Source organism: Sminthopsis crassicaudata, chromosome 3, assembly GCF_048593235.1.
Source record: "Sminthopsis crassicaudata isolate SCR6 chromosome 3, ASM4859323v1, whole genome shotgun sequence".
Lineage (NCBI taxonomy): Eukaryota > Metazoa > Chordata > Mammalia > Dasyuromorphia > Dasyuridae > Sminthopsis > Sminthopsis crassicaudata.
In genome coordinates, this window is record NC_133619.1 from 65,429,247 (window position 1) to 65,445,618 (window position 16,372).

General features: G+C 34.9%; 2 long non-coding RNA genes across 2 annotated transcripts; one reads left to right on the top strand and one right to left on the bottom strand.

Annotated features, from left to right (window-relative positions):
• The first annotated feature begins 4,949 nt into the window (after positions 1–4,949).
• LOC141560496 (uncharacterized) lies at positions 4,950–6,129 on the top strand. Its single transcript, XR_012487732.1, has 2 exons — positions 4,950–5,172; positions 5,806–6,129. It is a non-coding gene; the product is annotated as an uncharacterized LOC141560496 (long non-coding RNA).
• Positions 6,130–14,079: 7,950 nt separating this feature from the next.
• LOC141560494 (uncharacterized) lies at positions 14,080–15,380 on the bottom strand. The gene is made up of 2 exons (XR_012487730.1): positions 14,991–15,380; positions 14,080–14,246 (listed from the first exon to the last, which is right to left on the bottom strand). It is a non-coding gene; the product is annotated as an uncharacterized LOC141560494 (long non-coding RNA).
• Positions 15,381–16,372: the final 992 nt, after the last annotated feature.

Sequence of the window (16,372 nt, forward strand, 5' to 3'; positions counted from 1 at the left end):
AATTGTAAAGTAGATTTCAATCAGGATTGTGCTGGAGGCAGCTCCTATCAACTCTAGAAAGAGACTGTTAAATTTTTAGTGTGACTTTTATATCTCAGAAATGGGCAAAGGCTACAAATCAGGACTTGGTTTATTGTGTTGTTCATTATATAGGCTTAATAAAGTGATAGAGATAATGTGAATAACTCAGATTTACATTTCACACCCTCTAGTTGTTAAATATTTGCTACCACATTGGACCATTTCAGCTCAATAGATTGAAAAGCTTCCTAATGATTAGAACTACTACAGGATGAAGTAGCAGCGTCTCCTCAATAGAAGTAAATACTGGATTCTACATTGTTTTTACCTCATGCTCTATATTCCAATTTTATGTTGCCCATACCCAATTTTCCATGTCCAGTCTCCCCACATATTCCTGAAATGCTCCCCCTCCTTATTTCTACCTCTCTCTACCTCCTTCCTAATCTCAGTTCAAAGACCACTTCCTTCCTACAAAAAAACCTTTATTGATTCCTCAAGTTGTTATTGATTTGTTCTTCCCCTTGTCCCCAAATTATTTTGCATTTACATCTCTGAGTCTCCCCTTCTTGAATCACTATCATCATTCCCAGGGAAAATCCCCTTTTTTAGATTTCAAAATTCATGATATAAACTCTTCATCAAGGCTCATCCCTTCACACAGGCTTGGAACTCTTTAACTTTTAATAGGCAATGTTCCAAATATTCACTGATGAGCTTCCATGGAAATCACACACAGATTTTCATAGCACATATGTCTAAGAAGATCCTGACGAGATCCTTCTAAATCCCTTTGAAAGGGAGTTCTTCACAATAGTTTGTATCATGTCCCTCTTTGCAGTTGGTAAAATCACCTATAGGTCCTTTCTCAGAATAATGCATTTAAGTGCATAACATAAAATACATGTTACATAAAGAAAACCAATTTTACTGATACATATTTACTGAAGTATTTTTCTCATTCAGGTTCATGGACCATAGATTAAGAAGCTTCCCTCTATATTTAGTTCAGTGCAATTCAAACCAGTTAATTTCTATAAACTTTTATTGAGTATCTTTACAATAGGGAGCATGAATATTATGTCAAGATCCCTTATCTCTTAAGCCTCTTCCCAACCACAGAGGTCTCCACCATTCTTATCACTGAACTCCTGCCATAATTAAGACATCTAAGTTGTCTCTGATTAAAGTCTATTATAAGAGAAGCTATATCTTTCCCCTTATTCTTTTAAAGATAAATTGTGATTACATTCTCTGAGAGTGCCCAGACCTATTTTAGGCACTGTTTGGGGCAGAGAGGCAGGGGAGGAAGCCATGTTCACTTTTCTTGAAGGGTCTCCTCCATGCCAACCAAGGTTGTTTTCCTCCAATTGCAATGGAAGAAATTGTGAGTCCCAAGAGGCAGATATTTCCTAAATTTTATAGGCAAGAGCACTAGGGTGCAGTTAACATGAAGAAATGCCTTAAGTGTGCTTACACACACAAACGTACCCAAAACTAAAGTTTTTGCACTTGCCGCAAATAAATAGCACAACCGGGAAGGAGAGACAAAGGAGAAACGTCTGGATGTTCTTACTAACTAGGTCATAAGCTCTACTGTTTCTATGCTGCCAAAAGGCCACAAAGTTCTATCTATCTACTTTCAATCCAGTCCTGCAGGATGAGACCTTGGCCACTTTTCCCAAGCTTTGTCTCTGCACATGAATGTTTTAGAACAAGCAGGTATATCATTAATCAAACTAAAAGTCATGTTGCCAATTCTATTTCAGGAGCAAAAAGATGTGCCTTGGGTATCAAACCTGAGCATCCACTAACAAAACTGGCAACAATTGGCACCAGTCTAGACATGTGCAGATCAAAAGGGCCACAGAAGCCTAAGACGCTGATCATGATGGACCAGGATCATGAAGAGCAGAGGAGTCCCAATCACTCCTGAGGACCCCAGTAGCAGATTATCCCATGGAATGGAAATCAGTAATGTTCTCCTCCAGTGTCAGAGCCGGAGGGGACCTTAATGGCTATCTAGAATAAGGCTCTCATTTTACACATGAGTACAGGGAGATCCAAAGAAGGAAGTGACTTCTTAGGTCATGTCTGCCAAGCCATACAGCTTATTAGCAGCACAAGTCTGAGTCTGGAAACCAAAAATGTGCCCAGCGATTGGAAAATGAACAAATTATATAGCATATAAGCATAATGGACTAAAACTGGGCTGGGTAAAATGACAAATGGGAAGAATTAAGAGAAATACGGGAAGGGATGCAATCTGAGGAAAGTAGAGCCAAGGAAATAATATACACAATGACGGTATCAAAGTAAATAGTCAACATGGAGAGGCAAAGTCTCTTGAGTCACATTTCAGTGTTCTCTGCATTGTTTCTAAGATATTTGGGGCTCCTAAAAGACAGTCAGCTCCCATAAAAAGCATGAGCAGGACAGAGAGTGAATAGCTAAATACATCTCTGAAAAGGGCTTTGTTCCATCCCCTAAATCAGTTTTTACATAGAAAGAAAACTGTTACCTTAGAGATGTGATTCTAGTGGCCCATGGATTTTCCCCATGTCCAACAACCAGAAAAATTCTTAGAGCTTGATTCCTTCAGCCTAAAATGTTCATCTCTTTTGAGCTACAAATAGCCTTGATAAAGTTAATGTTTAAAATCATAGAATGAATAAAGAGCTTAAGTAGTAAGTGGTTTATGAATTACCCACACATACACACATGTATAGTATAAATATATGCAGTTATATATTATGTGTATAAATATGCATGTATATATGAATACATATATGTATCTGTAAATATCTAAATATGATAAAACATATATGACATTATTTGTACATATAAAAGTGGATTTTATATACATAAAACATGATTTGTATATGTAAAAGTATACATGTGTACATAAATATGACATTAATATATATTACATATTATATATAACTATATTTCAATATATAAGTTTCCTTTATAATTTTTTATATTTTTATTTTATGATCCTTTATAATGTACTTTATTTTATGCATTAAAAATATCATGAGGATGAGAGAGAACAGTCATTTATTAAGAGAATACTATGTATCAGGCATTTTACAAATACTATCTCATTCAATCCTCACAAAAACTTTGGACCTTAGGTGGATTTGTTACTTCCATTTTATAGTTGAAGAGGACAGTAAACAACTAGAAAAGTTAGATCTGAATCCAGATCTTTCTGATTCCAAACCCAATCCTTTATCCACTGTGGCACCTAGCTAGTCCATAGGTTTCACTAATCTAAGGAGTATACAGTATATAATATAATACAATACACAAAATGGGTTGAGAATCCCTTGTCCACGAGCAATATGCAGGAATAGCCATATTACCAAATAAGGGACATTGGGGATCAACAGAAGGACCCCACCAGTTGGAAGAAAGGCATGTATTCCCCTTGTGAGCAGGAATTGCTTCATCATTAGTTCTGGTATTGCCAGTACTGAAAGCAGAGTTTGGCACTTTATAGGAGTCACTTTATAAATACTTGACTGAGAATAAAGAGGTAGTGAACAGAAAACAAATTTCTATCATCAGAAATACCCACCTTGAGCAAGGTAAGAGGACACAATGAAGTCTGATGCATTTATGGCCTCAAGATTTTGACTCAAGATTGGCAAGATCCTCAATTGGCTGGAAACTATTTATATACATTTTGAATATTCAACTTGAATCTCTCCTACTGTATATAGATCAGGGAGGTAGAGAGGCAACAATAGTATAATGACAAGAAGAAGTCCTTCTATAGTTTCCTCACAAGAGCACAATTCAATAAACATTTTTTAAGCACCTACTATGTGTCAAGTACTAGATATACTGGAGAATATACTCCAAGGAAGTGAATAAAAACAAGGGGAAAAAAAAAGAACAAAGATTCTCATGGAAGCATTATTCATGAAAATAGGAATCATGAACATCTAAAATGAACACATTATATAACATATAAGCATAATGGACTAAAACTGGACTGGATAAAATGACAAATGTGAACAATTAAGAGAAATATGGGAAGTAGAGCCAAGGAAATAATATTCACAATAACTACATCAAAGTAAATAAAGTCAACATGGAGAGACAATATGACTCTAGGTAATTGTAATAACTATCAATTTTAATAACATATGGCAAAATTAAAGGTCACAATGCTCTATTTATTGCAATAGTCAAGCTATTTTCTTTTTGAAAAACAACTTATCTGAATGTTGAGGATTTATTGTATCAAAAATAAAGTCAAAAATTCTTTATCCACTGTGGCACCTAGCTAGTAAATTTATCAAAATATTGATAAATTTAAAGTAAGAAAAAAGATTGTCAAAAAAAAAAAACTTTGTATAAAGAACCATGTGCCAGAGGCTGAAAGAAAAAGACAGAAACAGAAATAGAGACAAAGGCAGTAACACAAATACATGGAAGACTATATATGTCCTAGAAGACAGAAGAACCAGAAGAAATTTTTGAAACTACAGAGTATATATTTCATTTTTACAGATCTCATAATCATCTAGATTGATATCTTGGTTTTATCACTAATATTTGTTGTGTGATGAGAATCACACTATTTGGTTAAACTTCATCTTCTATACAACCTACTTCATAGATTTACTGTGTGTCAAGTAAAATAATGAATGTGAAAGCCTTATGTAAGTCTTAAAGTGATATGAAATTGAAGTGATTATTATTATCGTTATTATTAATATCAGAATTACTAATGATATTACAGGATTTTCAAGGCAATTTAAACTACATCTCAAATCATATGAAGATTGACCTAGAGGGCTAAGTGGCAGGATAGCAGGAAAAATGAGAAATTCAGGACAATGGGGGATGTACTATGACAACATAACCATCATTGGGCAGGGCAATAACTTTGCCCTATAAATAGCTAGAGAGAGGCCTCCCTGGTTCACTGACTCAGTAACATCAGGTTTAGTACCCCTGTAGGTTTGGCTCCCCCTTTCCCCTAAGATAATGAGCCTACTGCTGGTATAATAAGTCAAAACAACAAATCATGAGAAAACATGGCACAATGCCCAAGAGGATACATTAAAAAGCAAAGAAAGTGACCTTGAACAAGGAACATCAGGAAGAAGAATTGAAACTGACTTAAGTGGAAGGGTAAGTTTGCAAAATCAAGTGTATTATCTAAGGAATAGCCATCTCCCCTGTTTCCTCTAAATCATAGTATACTTTGACTAGAGGTATCAGTTTGAAGAATAAAATGAGGTTGGGTTGGATGGGGGTTAGATTAACACATTTTTAATATGGAAATTAGAGGGGAAGCCATATTCTGCTTGCCCCTCATCCTCTATATTACAAATTATTCTGGTTCAATGTTAAGTAAAGGGGTAAATTTGAAAGGATCAGTTCTTAAGAATATCTGTCTTGTAAGTTGTTGTTCTAATTTATATACATTACAGAGAATTCAGATGTACATTGGTAAAGCCTTTTACATAAGGTTCCCCCACCTTGATTGTATTATGGGAGAGATATAGAGAAGTAGACATAGTAGATAATAGGATAAATAAGATAGATATATATATATATATATATATATATATATATATATATATATATATATATATATATATATATATCTTATTATATATATATTATGTATAGAAGAGAGAGAGAGAGAGAGAGAGAGACCTCACCCATCCTCACCCATCCTCCTCCTCCTGGGAAGGTCTTTTCCATCTAAGAACTAGGTATCATGGTGGACAAACTTTGCTCCATCTTTCTCTTTTTCAGGCTATGACTGTGTCTGCACCACCTACATTACCGCAGTAGTATAAACGCTTTCATCTATCCATCTATTCTTGGGCCCAGGAACTTTTTGAATGTCACCTTCAATTACCACCACGAACATCATGAAAAAAGAGCTCAACTCCCCAGTCCCCATCATGTTGAAAGATCATCCAATTCAAAGACCAAAGACAACCATCGAGAAATTCACGTTCCACCAGAAACAAAATAAAAGAAGCCAACCGATAGAAAGGTGACAAAAAAAAAGACCCTGGAGCCTGCCTACATTAGAGTTCAGTCAGCTTACTTAATAAATACATAAAAAATTAATAGCTCTCAGCCTCTTGTTTTACCGATTTCTTCCAATTTAGCAACCTCCTGATAACAAGAGAAAAAGGGGAGAATTCCAGATTAAGATCTTTTCTCTATAAGATTACTCACAGCCAGAGAGTAAATGCTTCCACATAAAGGGAATTGTCTCATAGCTAGAAACCAGCCTGTGTAAAGAATCTCCCAACCCCTTTAATCTCTAGAACCTCATGGAGATACAAAAATTGGCTTCTGAGTTTAGTTTTACTGAGATTAAGAGACCCATACTTCCCTTTAGGCTGCTTCTGCATCATGGGCAGGTCCATGTAAGTATCCACATCCATTTTGTACAATGGGACCAAAGTCTGACAATAAGGCATTTATTCAATTCATATAAATTATAATTCATATAAATATAATTTCATATAAATTATAATTCATTAATTTATATAATTCTATACAATTCATATAAATTATAATATTCAATTAATATTCAATTCAATAAATTATTCAATTTATTAAATGCCTATTATATATACAAGGCACACTTGCCAAGAGGATGCAGAGAGAAAAGACATTCTTGCTTTTAAGGAGCTTATAATCTAATAGAAGACAGCAAGCAAACAAATACAAAGCCAAGCTGTGTTTCAGGATGGAAATAGAAAATAATTTTTAAAACATCAAATAACATAGTAAAATGACAAAGGATTTTCCTTATCCTTCCCCACAATCCCATGAGGATTGCCAATGAGGAGAAAAGAGGAATATAGAATATATGTTGAGTGGCAAGCAGGAATTTTGAACATGTAGTAACTCACATCCTCAGAATCAGTGCTGAAAGACCCAATATTTCAAGTGATATCATTGAAATAACTTGCAACTGTGGGGAACACACCAGGATATAAATTATAAAAAAAAAAAAAAAAAAAAAAAAAAAGCTCACAATAGTCTTATTTCCCACCCCTTGTTTTACAGATGAAGAAAACTGGAGTTCCCACTACTTTTTCATTGTATCTCTAATATTTCCTATCTCATAAACATTGACTATTATGACAACGTTAGGCAGTCCAGGTTTTAGAAACAAGCTGAAGGATGACAACTACCTCCCTTACCAAGGACACGCTGTGACAGCTCTTCCTTTAGTCCAATAGCAAAAGGCATGAGTCAACACACCTATTAAGGAGCCAATTTAAAACCAGCCAGAATGCCTCCAAGCTAGATTAATTAAAAGTTTTTTATTCTTTTCACTTGCTTGTGTTTGATGCTAATTCGAAGTCTGTGGTACCAGATATTATCTTAAGATTCTAAAATTTCTTGTAACTCCCATTAACCCTGATGGTATCCTATGCTCCAAAAAACTCACAGGAGCATTTATGTGGAGGTTAGTGTTTGTTTCTTTCCCCATTCCCAAAGACTCCTCTAAGATTGACTAAGGTAAATTTAGGGAAGGTCAAATCACCAGAAAGAATCCCTCTCTTGATAGACATTCCTGAGTTTAATTTACACAAACACTCACATACACACACACACACTCCTATACATATATGTGTATATATGACTATATACTGACACATGTGAGTATATGTTTTATGTGTGTGTGGGTTAAACAATATTTGTGTCTTATGTTGGATTTGGCCAGCACAAATTCTCCCCTTATCCACCCATACCCCTAAAAAGCAATTCTACAATGGGTCAAATAACTGACAAGATGTTGATGGGAGGAGAAGATGATAGACAAATGATAGATAGAAGATGATTTTCACTATGAGGAGAAGCTTTTTACCTTCAAAGGTTATGAGAAATAATACCCTTTGACACAGCAACTACACAATTACTAAACATATATACCTCAAAAGAATAAAATTCAGAAGGAAAAAATGCAAACATACAAAAAGTACTTAAAATGGTATTTTATAACTATAAAGAACTAGAAAAATAGTGTCATTAACCGGGGAACATGGTTGACCAAATTATGACATGATATGCAATTATTGTACCGTAAGAAATGAAGGGACAAAGTTTCAGAGAAACTCAAGACTTATATAAATAGGTAGACTGCAGTGAGCAGAATCACAGGATAATTTCTTTTTTATATAATGTAAATAATAATCAACTTTGTAAATAGGGTTTTTTTATTTTTTTTAAATATATGCAAAGATAGTTTTCAACATTTACCTTTGCAGAATCTTGTGCAATTTTTTCTCCCTCCATTCCCTCCTTCCTTACACCATCCTCCCCTAGACAGCTGCAAAGGTCAAACATGTGCAATTCATGAAAATAACTTTTAAAAATTTGAGAATTTGATCGATGTAATTAACTTCATTGTTGTTCTGTCGTGTCCCACTCTTTGTGTGACCCTTTTGAGGGTTTTCTTGGCAAAGATAATGAAGTGATTTTTCCATTTCCTTCTCCAACTCATTTTACAGATGAAACTGAGACAAACAGGATTAAGTGACGATTTGCCCCATGTCACACAGCTAGTAGAGTCTGAGGCTAGATTTGAATTCAGGAAAATGACCCTTCCCAACGCTAGACCCTGTGCTCTAACCACTGTTCCACGTAGCATCCCTGCAGTTGTTGGGGATGTCTACTTCAAGTAGACATCACCTTCCTTTCTTAGGAGAGACTATGAAAAGATATTTAATGAGACATACATTTTCAGAACACAGCAAAGGCTTATGAGATGGAGAAGGAGGAAGATTTTGCTAAGCTACATATTTCCTAAAAGGGGAATGCTTTTATTTGAAGGGGGGAGGCTTTCTTGTGAGGAAGAGGGGAGGGATAAATAATGGGTAGTGATAATGATACAAAAGCAAAAAGAAAAATGGACCAATAAAACATTTTGCTAATATATAGAATAGAGCACATCAACAAAGCATTCATTTAGGTAGGCAGGCATCTACTACACCACTGGGAATATAAAACAAGGCAAAAAAAAAAAAAAAAAAAAACTCCCTGACTTTAATGAACTCTTATTCTAATTGGGGAAAATAACATGTAAATATACATACAAATAGATATAGATAGTTACATATCTACATATCTATATATTTATCTATGTTTATATGTATATATGTGTGTACGTAAATAGTGTGTGTATATGTGCATATACATTATGTATATGAGTGTGATCATGTATATACAGGATAAATTGGAAGTTATCTCAAAGGGAAGGAAGAAGCTTCAAGAAATAGAAGGTAAGATATTAGCTGAGACTTAAAGAAAGCCAGGGAAGTCAAGTGGGCAGAGGCAAGGAGAGAAAGATATAAAGGGAGAGACATTCAGATATGAAGGGGAAAAGGAACAGCAGGACACTGAGAAGGCACAGAATCTCGTGATATAAAGTGTCTTGTGTCAAGAATAACAAAAAAATCAAAATCAAAAAAATAAAGCCCAGAGTCACTAGGTTGGGAGAGTGTGTGGAAGGAAGGAAAAGAGAAGAGAGGGAAGAAGAAAGGAAGGAAAGAAGAAAAGGAATGAAAGGAGAGGTATAGATAGGGATAAAAAGACTGGGAAGATAGAAAGGAGTCAGCCTTAAAAGCCATAAAGTAGATTTATTTATTTGAACTTAGAAGTAACAAAAAGAGTCCCTGGAGTTTATTGAATGGGGGATAGGAGATTGAGAGAAACTGTGTATAATATGGTCAAGCTTAGATCAACTTGGCATTTTAATGGAAGAGGAATTTCGAAGGTGTGGAGGGAGGTGGAGGGAAAAGGAATAAACATCTGAGTGGCACCTAATGTACTAAGTAAGTGCTTTATGGATGTATCTCACGTGAGCCTTACAAAAATAAGAGAGATAGGTGCTGTTATTATTTTCATTTTACAGTGGAGATAATTGAGACAAACAGAAGCTAAGTAGCATAAAGCATGAAGCCCATGGTTGCACAGCTAAGCAAGTGTCTGAAGATGGATTTGAATTCAAGTCCTCCTAACTTAGGTCTAATAAGTGCTGCCCTACCAACAAGGCCAGAAGTGAGGTAATAAGGATCAACAGCAAGGGGATCTCAGGTGGAGAGAAGGTGATATGTAAAACACCTGGGAATGATTGATGTTTTAACCCTGATAGAGTAGAAAGCAGTAAATCAAGTATAATATCTAGCAAAAAAAAAAAAAAAAAAAAAAGGTGGTGAATAGATGAGGGGGATAGTATACTATGTTAAATTTAATATAGTTTTTTAAAATAAGTTGTATACAATAGAAATCCATTGCTTATGTTATAATTTTATATTAGAATGTATTCATATATAGGAATAAATATACATATATATTATTTTGCATAAATAAGCATATGTTCTTGAAATTTGTGATCAAAATTAACTTTTAAATTATTATGGCAAGTTTTGATGGCTTTAATTTATCATAGAACTTGAGAGTCAAAAGTAAACTTCAGGGGCAATCATCTATAACAACCATTATTACATAAAAAAAGAATTCTATACCTCACAAATAGCCTCCTAATTTCTGTTTAAAGGTCTCCAAGTTTGGGGCAACTAGGTGGCTGCCCCATTTAATTTGCTAGCATGATTTTATTTTTAAACATTGAACTTTCGATCCAAGCTATTTTCATTAGTTTTCGAAATGGTTTTGAAAGGAATCCACTAAAACAGGTGAACTTTCTTAGAAATTTACCAGATAGAATTGATTTCCCATTCATCATAAATAGTATATATTTGCCATTCGTCCGCTTCTTACAGATTTCTCAGAAAAACATTGTAAAGAGTAGTCTAAATTATGTCACTTTCATAGTTTCCTCATACAGAAATCTATAGCAGTGTGTCTTAGAAGACATAATATTTTTCATTAATGTTGTCTTTCAGTTTTTCTAACCAGAAGAGAGTTTATGGGTTAAATTTTGATAGAAGAAAGAGGCTAATGGGAGGAGATGATTAATAAACCTTTACTCATGATTGTCACCGAACTCCTTCGCCAGATGAGGAAATAAGAGTTTTGGAGAATAAACAAAGAAATAAAATGTATTTCTGAACATGTGAAAGTGACAGTTGAACTGAGAACTCAGGGTAGATAGCAGCAGCTGTAAAAGAACATTTCAGTTGAGTTCAGAGTTTAGTAGTTAAATGAGAACTTCTAAGAGCTTGAAGGCTTGTCTCTCAGGAGATGATCCCATATTGATACAGCAGCTAGACTAAGAAAAGGGTGTCTATCACAATTATTGACTAAAAAGAAGGATTGAGAAGAGCTGAAGAGACTTTCTGGTCGAGGATGGAAAGCTAAAAAAGATGAAGGCAGGTAGGTAGTACAATAAATGAGCAGTTAGGCTTGGAAGTCAGAAAAACAAAAGTTTAAATCTGGCCTCAGACACATTAGTTAGCTGTAAGCTCCTGAGAAAGTCACTTACTCCTGTTTGTCTCAGTTCCCTCATTGATAAAATGAGCTGGAGAAGAAAATGGCAAATCAAACCATCTCTGTTGAGTGAAAAGACTCAAGTTCTTGTTAGCTAATATTTAAGTCAAAAGCATTTCTTTATTTAAAGTGCTTACTTACTAATATGCCAGATATATTGATACCAAGTGTGGGACAAGGACAGACAAAAATGGTGAATGTCCTCCAGGAACTCACATTTTAATGGAGATGGCAATAGGTAATTAAGTAATCCAAGATAACACTTCATCCTTTAAGAAGTCCTGCAGTAATAAGCTGTTAGAATCTGCTCTTCTCCATGTTTCTCTATTACCTTTGACCCAGAAATTCTATTAGTAGGCTTATATCCCAAAGAGTTCATTGATAAGAAGAAAGCCTCATAAACACACCAAAATAGTCACAGCAGAACTTTTGTTGTAACAAAGAATTGGAAACAAAATGGATGTCCATCAAATGGAGAAGAGTCAAACTGGTCATAAAACTTGTGATCACAAACTTAAGAAAACTCATTTTTCTACATGAAACAATAAATTTAATGAGTAAATTTGATGAAGGATATTATAATGATCTGACATATAATGGCAAGCAGAGCTGAGAAAGCAATTTTCAAAATAATTTACAACAAAGTAAATGTGAAAGTATACTGTTTAGAAACTCAAAAGTGTTGGAAAACATCAAAGAACAAGCATGGTCCTAGGGAAAAGAAATAAGAAAACAGTCCTTTACAGATGTAGGAGGGAGGTTCATGAGTTTTACAGTATACTAAATGTATTTTTTCAAATTGAATGATTTGTTTTGCTGGGGTTTTTTTTCTTTTTTTTCTTTAAGAAATAATATTTGTTATATGAGATAGCTCCCTGAGGAAGAAGTAATACTGGGAGAAATTCTGGTGACGTAAAAAACAAAAGATATCAATAAAGGTCATTTTAAAAAGAAAATATAATCATGTATTTCCATGGGAAGATTGGGGGACACCTATGGTATTTAACTGAGAAGTGTTTCATATATTATTAAATACACACTATGCCTGATGATTTTGTTTAACTGCTTTATTGTTATAAAGGAGATTGTTCTATGGAATATCTGTTTGAGGAGAGTTGAGGTAGTAACATTAGGAAATAACTGTGATGTAAAAATGAGAATAAGGATAAACCTTTCAAAAAGAAAATAGATTTAATCTCATTTACCAAAAATGTTTAATAATGCTCTATAATCAAAATGAAATGCCTGAGTGAAGCAAGTTTATTAGTAATAGAGCAAATCATATAAATTAATTATTCTGATATTCAATATTGCCATGGAAGACTTTACATTAAATGGTACATCTAGCCAAGTCAAATAACATTTGTAGCATAGATTATGAGAATAGGAAGGAGCAGACAGACCCTGTTTTGATTCACTGAGATCATAGTAAGGAAGAATGGCACAAAATCCATCATTAGAATCAGTAGCATCCTGCAGCAGTCCTATAAACATGTACATACTACATATATGTTTATAATGTGTTTGTACATATATTGTATACATATATATATGTATAATGTATAAACACATAATGTGTTTCCCTTAATGCATACGTATGCCTTTCCACCCACATTCTCCAAGTTTGTCCACTATTCTACTATTAATATATAACTATTTATAAGAGTATATTATAAGAGTATCTCTCTGGTTTATCTGAAGCTTATCTCAGGTTATCTAGGGTTTATCTTTCTTATAATGTTCCATTTTGTTAAAATTTGCTTTGAATTCTTTCCTCTGTTTAAAGATAAATTTTGGTAGGGGCTTAAGACTTTTTAGCCACTGTACTAATATCAATAACTCTGAAGTCCTGTCATTTCCCATCCACACCCTTCCTTACAAAAATCTTGCCACCAAATTGTCCAAATTCCTTACGTAGTACATTCAAGTGAAGCTTCCATCATCTTGCCCCAACCTAACCCTTTCTTTTATCTTCCCATTTTCCACTAGGCTGTAAAGTTTCATTCCAGGCAGGTAAGATCTTGTTCATTATTCATCGTTAGATTAATTTTCCCATAAAACCACTAGCACACAGGAGACTAAGTAATTGTTTTAGTAAAAATTATCTTTATTCTTGACTTAAAAGTAGTGTTTAATGACTATAAGGCAGTTGGGATGTGATATAGTGAGAGTGGCCACCACCTGGACTGATGTTGACTTAAGATTCAAATCCATCTGCTGATCCTTTCATGGGCACAAGTAACAGTAGTGGAAACAAGCAGGGGTTAAAGTAGCCAGTTTTTTCAACTCCTTTGACACCACTTTGCTGGATATGTGAGTTTGTATGTCACTTTCATATTCAGTTAAATGGGAATAATAATAAACCTGTACCACTAATTTTACTCTCAAGAGATTATCTCTTAAGATCAAATGAAATTAAAGATTATGGTTTTGAAAACTCATCATTATGATGTATAAGTATCATTTTTTTTCACATGACACAAATGTGTGTGTGAAATATCCTCCTACTACTTCTCAGTTAAACTGAGGGTGAAAAAGTCATTCTGACTCTGAAAAACCATTTGTCCACTCCAACCCCTCCAAATAATCCACAACTTGACACATAAAGACAGGGAGGGGAAGGCAAGTTTATTTACAGAAAATGGTGGGGTGGAAAGCAGATGATCATGGTGGTTTCCGGTTGTTTGTAGACACCTGAAGAAAACAACATATGAAGAAGAGCAGATTCTAACAGGTTGCTATTGAAGGACTTCTTAGAGACTCTTAAGTTCATACTGAGGATTCAAAAAGAAAAAAAAAGAAAATTAATTTAAGAAAACTTGTGATGGACCTGATAAATGAATCTGTCCAACTTATGAGTTTCCAAGTCAGCCCAGTCAGTCATCAGGACTTCTCAGCACACTCATTCTTCTCAGAAATGAGACCTACATTTATCACCATCACCTACATAATTCTGTTCCAGATAGGATTCAAAAATAAGCTTCCCTATTAAGTCAGCTATCACAGTCTTCAGTCTAAAATTAGGTGGAGGAAGGATACAAACCTCTCTCATGCAATCTGATCAAATAAGCTCACATATCAGATGGCCATTTACAAAATACTCTATATACATCATATCATTTGATCCTATAAACACCTATAAAGATAAAACAATATTCTTAATTCTTATTTTATATTGCAATGGAATGACTTTGGAAAGTTTTCCCATAATTAGGAAAATTATTCATTTCTAATTAATAAAACATTGAGCAAAGTTTATATTGTGAGCCAGTAGTTTGGTAGTGGAGGGTTTTGTGGAATGGAAAAAGAGGGTTAAATGAAAGGAAAGTAAAACTATCCAATTCCCTTTCCAGGAAGGGGTGAAAGGATGTAGAGGTGGAGAGGGTATCATCTTCCAATAAACACTGGATGCTGCCAGATGGGGCCAAATATTGGCAACCAACTAATTTTACCAAACAAAGGTTCAGAACCCTGTCTTTCCTGAGATCCTCTCTTTAGTCAAAAGCTGTAGTCAATACCTTGCCTTCCTATTTTTCTTTTCCGATGTCTTTTAACTTTCCCCCCCCAGATAGGTGACTGTTTTTTCTGAGTAGAGTTCTCATTGTTAGAGGGGGAGCCAAACATGTAGTCTCTGAAACTTATCATCTTTACTTCATTGTTTTGGGATGAAGTCCTTGTTGAAGGGGAGGCTTCCTCTGCTGCCCCAGTTTTCCTTACCACCCCTCACAAATTTGTTGGTCTAAAGCAGCCCAATCTGACAGGCTCTCCCTTTATATATGGCTGGCTGCTATGATTTGGGAGCTCCTTTAGCTTTGTCATAATGACTCCAGGGACATGACAACTGAGGTGGTAAGAGGGAGCTTTGAGAGGGAGGTTATGAAGAGGCAGAAACATTTAGAAATGTTATATAAATTAGAAAAATCACTTCTTAGGACTCTCTGTGGCTAAGGAACTACCTTTCCCAAAACTGAAAACAGACACATGGGTATTAACTACATAAGCCATGAGCTCCAGCAGAGTTTAAAAGCAAAGTTGTGTTTTCACAGATCAGTGGGCAAAGCCTTCAGGATGCATGATTCTTGGGTCCATAATCTTCCCACTTGCTTAAAAGCCAAAGGAGCCATATTAAACTCCAACTTCCATCATTCCATTCCAACATTTTTATGTGATTTTTTTAATCCCTCTGCATCTTGGGTTGAGGTCCTTTTTAAATCTAAAAAATTTTAGAAACTACTGATTCCAAAACCTCATTTGACAGAAGAAGCAGCTAAGGTCAGCAGAGGGGAAAGGGGGAAATTATGAAGCCCAGGATGCCTTGTAGGAGTAGAATTACATTTTTTTAACTTCTGGGAAGCAGTTAATAATGAGCATGTAAAGAGATTTCATCTGTCTAGAATTGTTAAGAACTACCTTAATCTAAAGCAATAAGCAACTCCCAAGTTCCTTTCAGCCTCATGATTCTGATTCCCTAGATCCACAACTCTGGTTCTAGCTTCATGCTAGATCTTTCTTGATCCTCCCTCTTTACCAAGGCTTTGTACTCTCTCCCTCCCAAGCTACTATATATTATATGCTACTCTCTTTATATTCCTAGGACCTGGTATACACAGTATGCTCTGTGTGTGTATAAGTAAGAGACAGAGAGAAACAGAGAGAGAGAGAGAGAGAGAGAGAGAGAAAAGACACAGATTCAGAGAAAAAGATAAAGAAACAGAGACAAAGAGACAAAGAGAACCTGCACATCACTGTGTCATACATAAGAACCACTACAGATCATGACCTACTTTTACAACTCTTACTCAGAGATGTAGTGTTAGAAGAGTTAAATTACTTAATTTTTTTTTTGAGGAAATGGAGACCCTCCCCAAAGGGGGTTAAATTGACTTGACCAGACTCACAT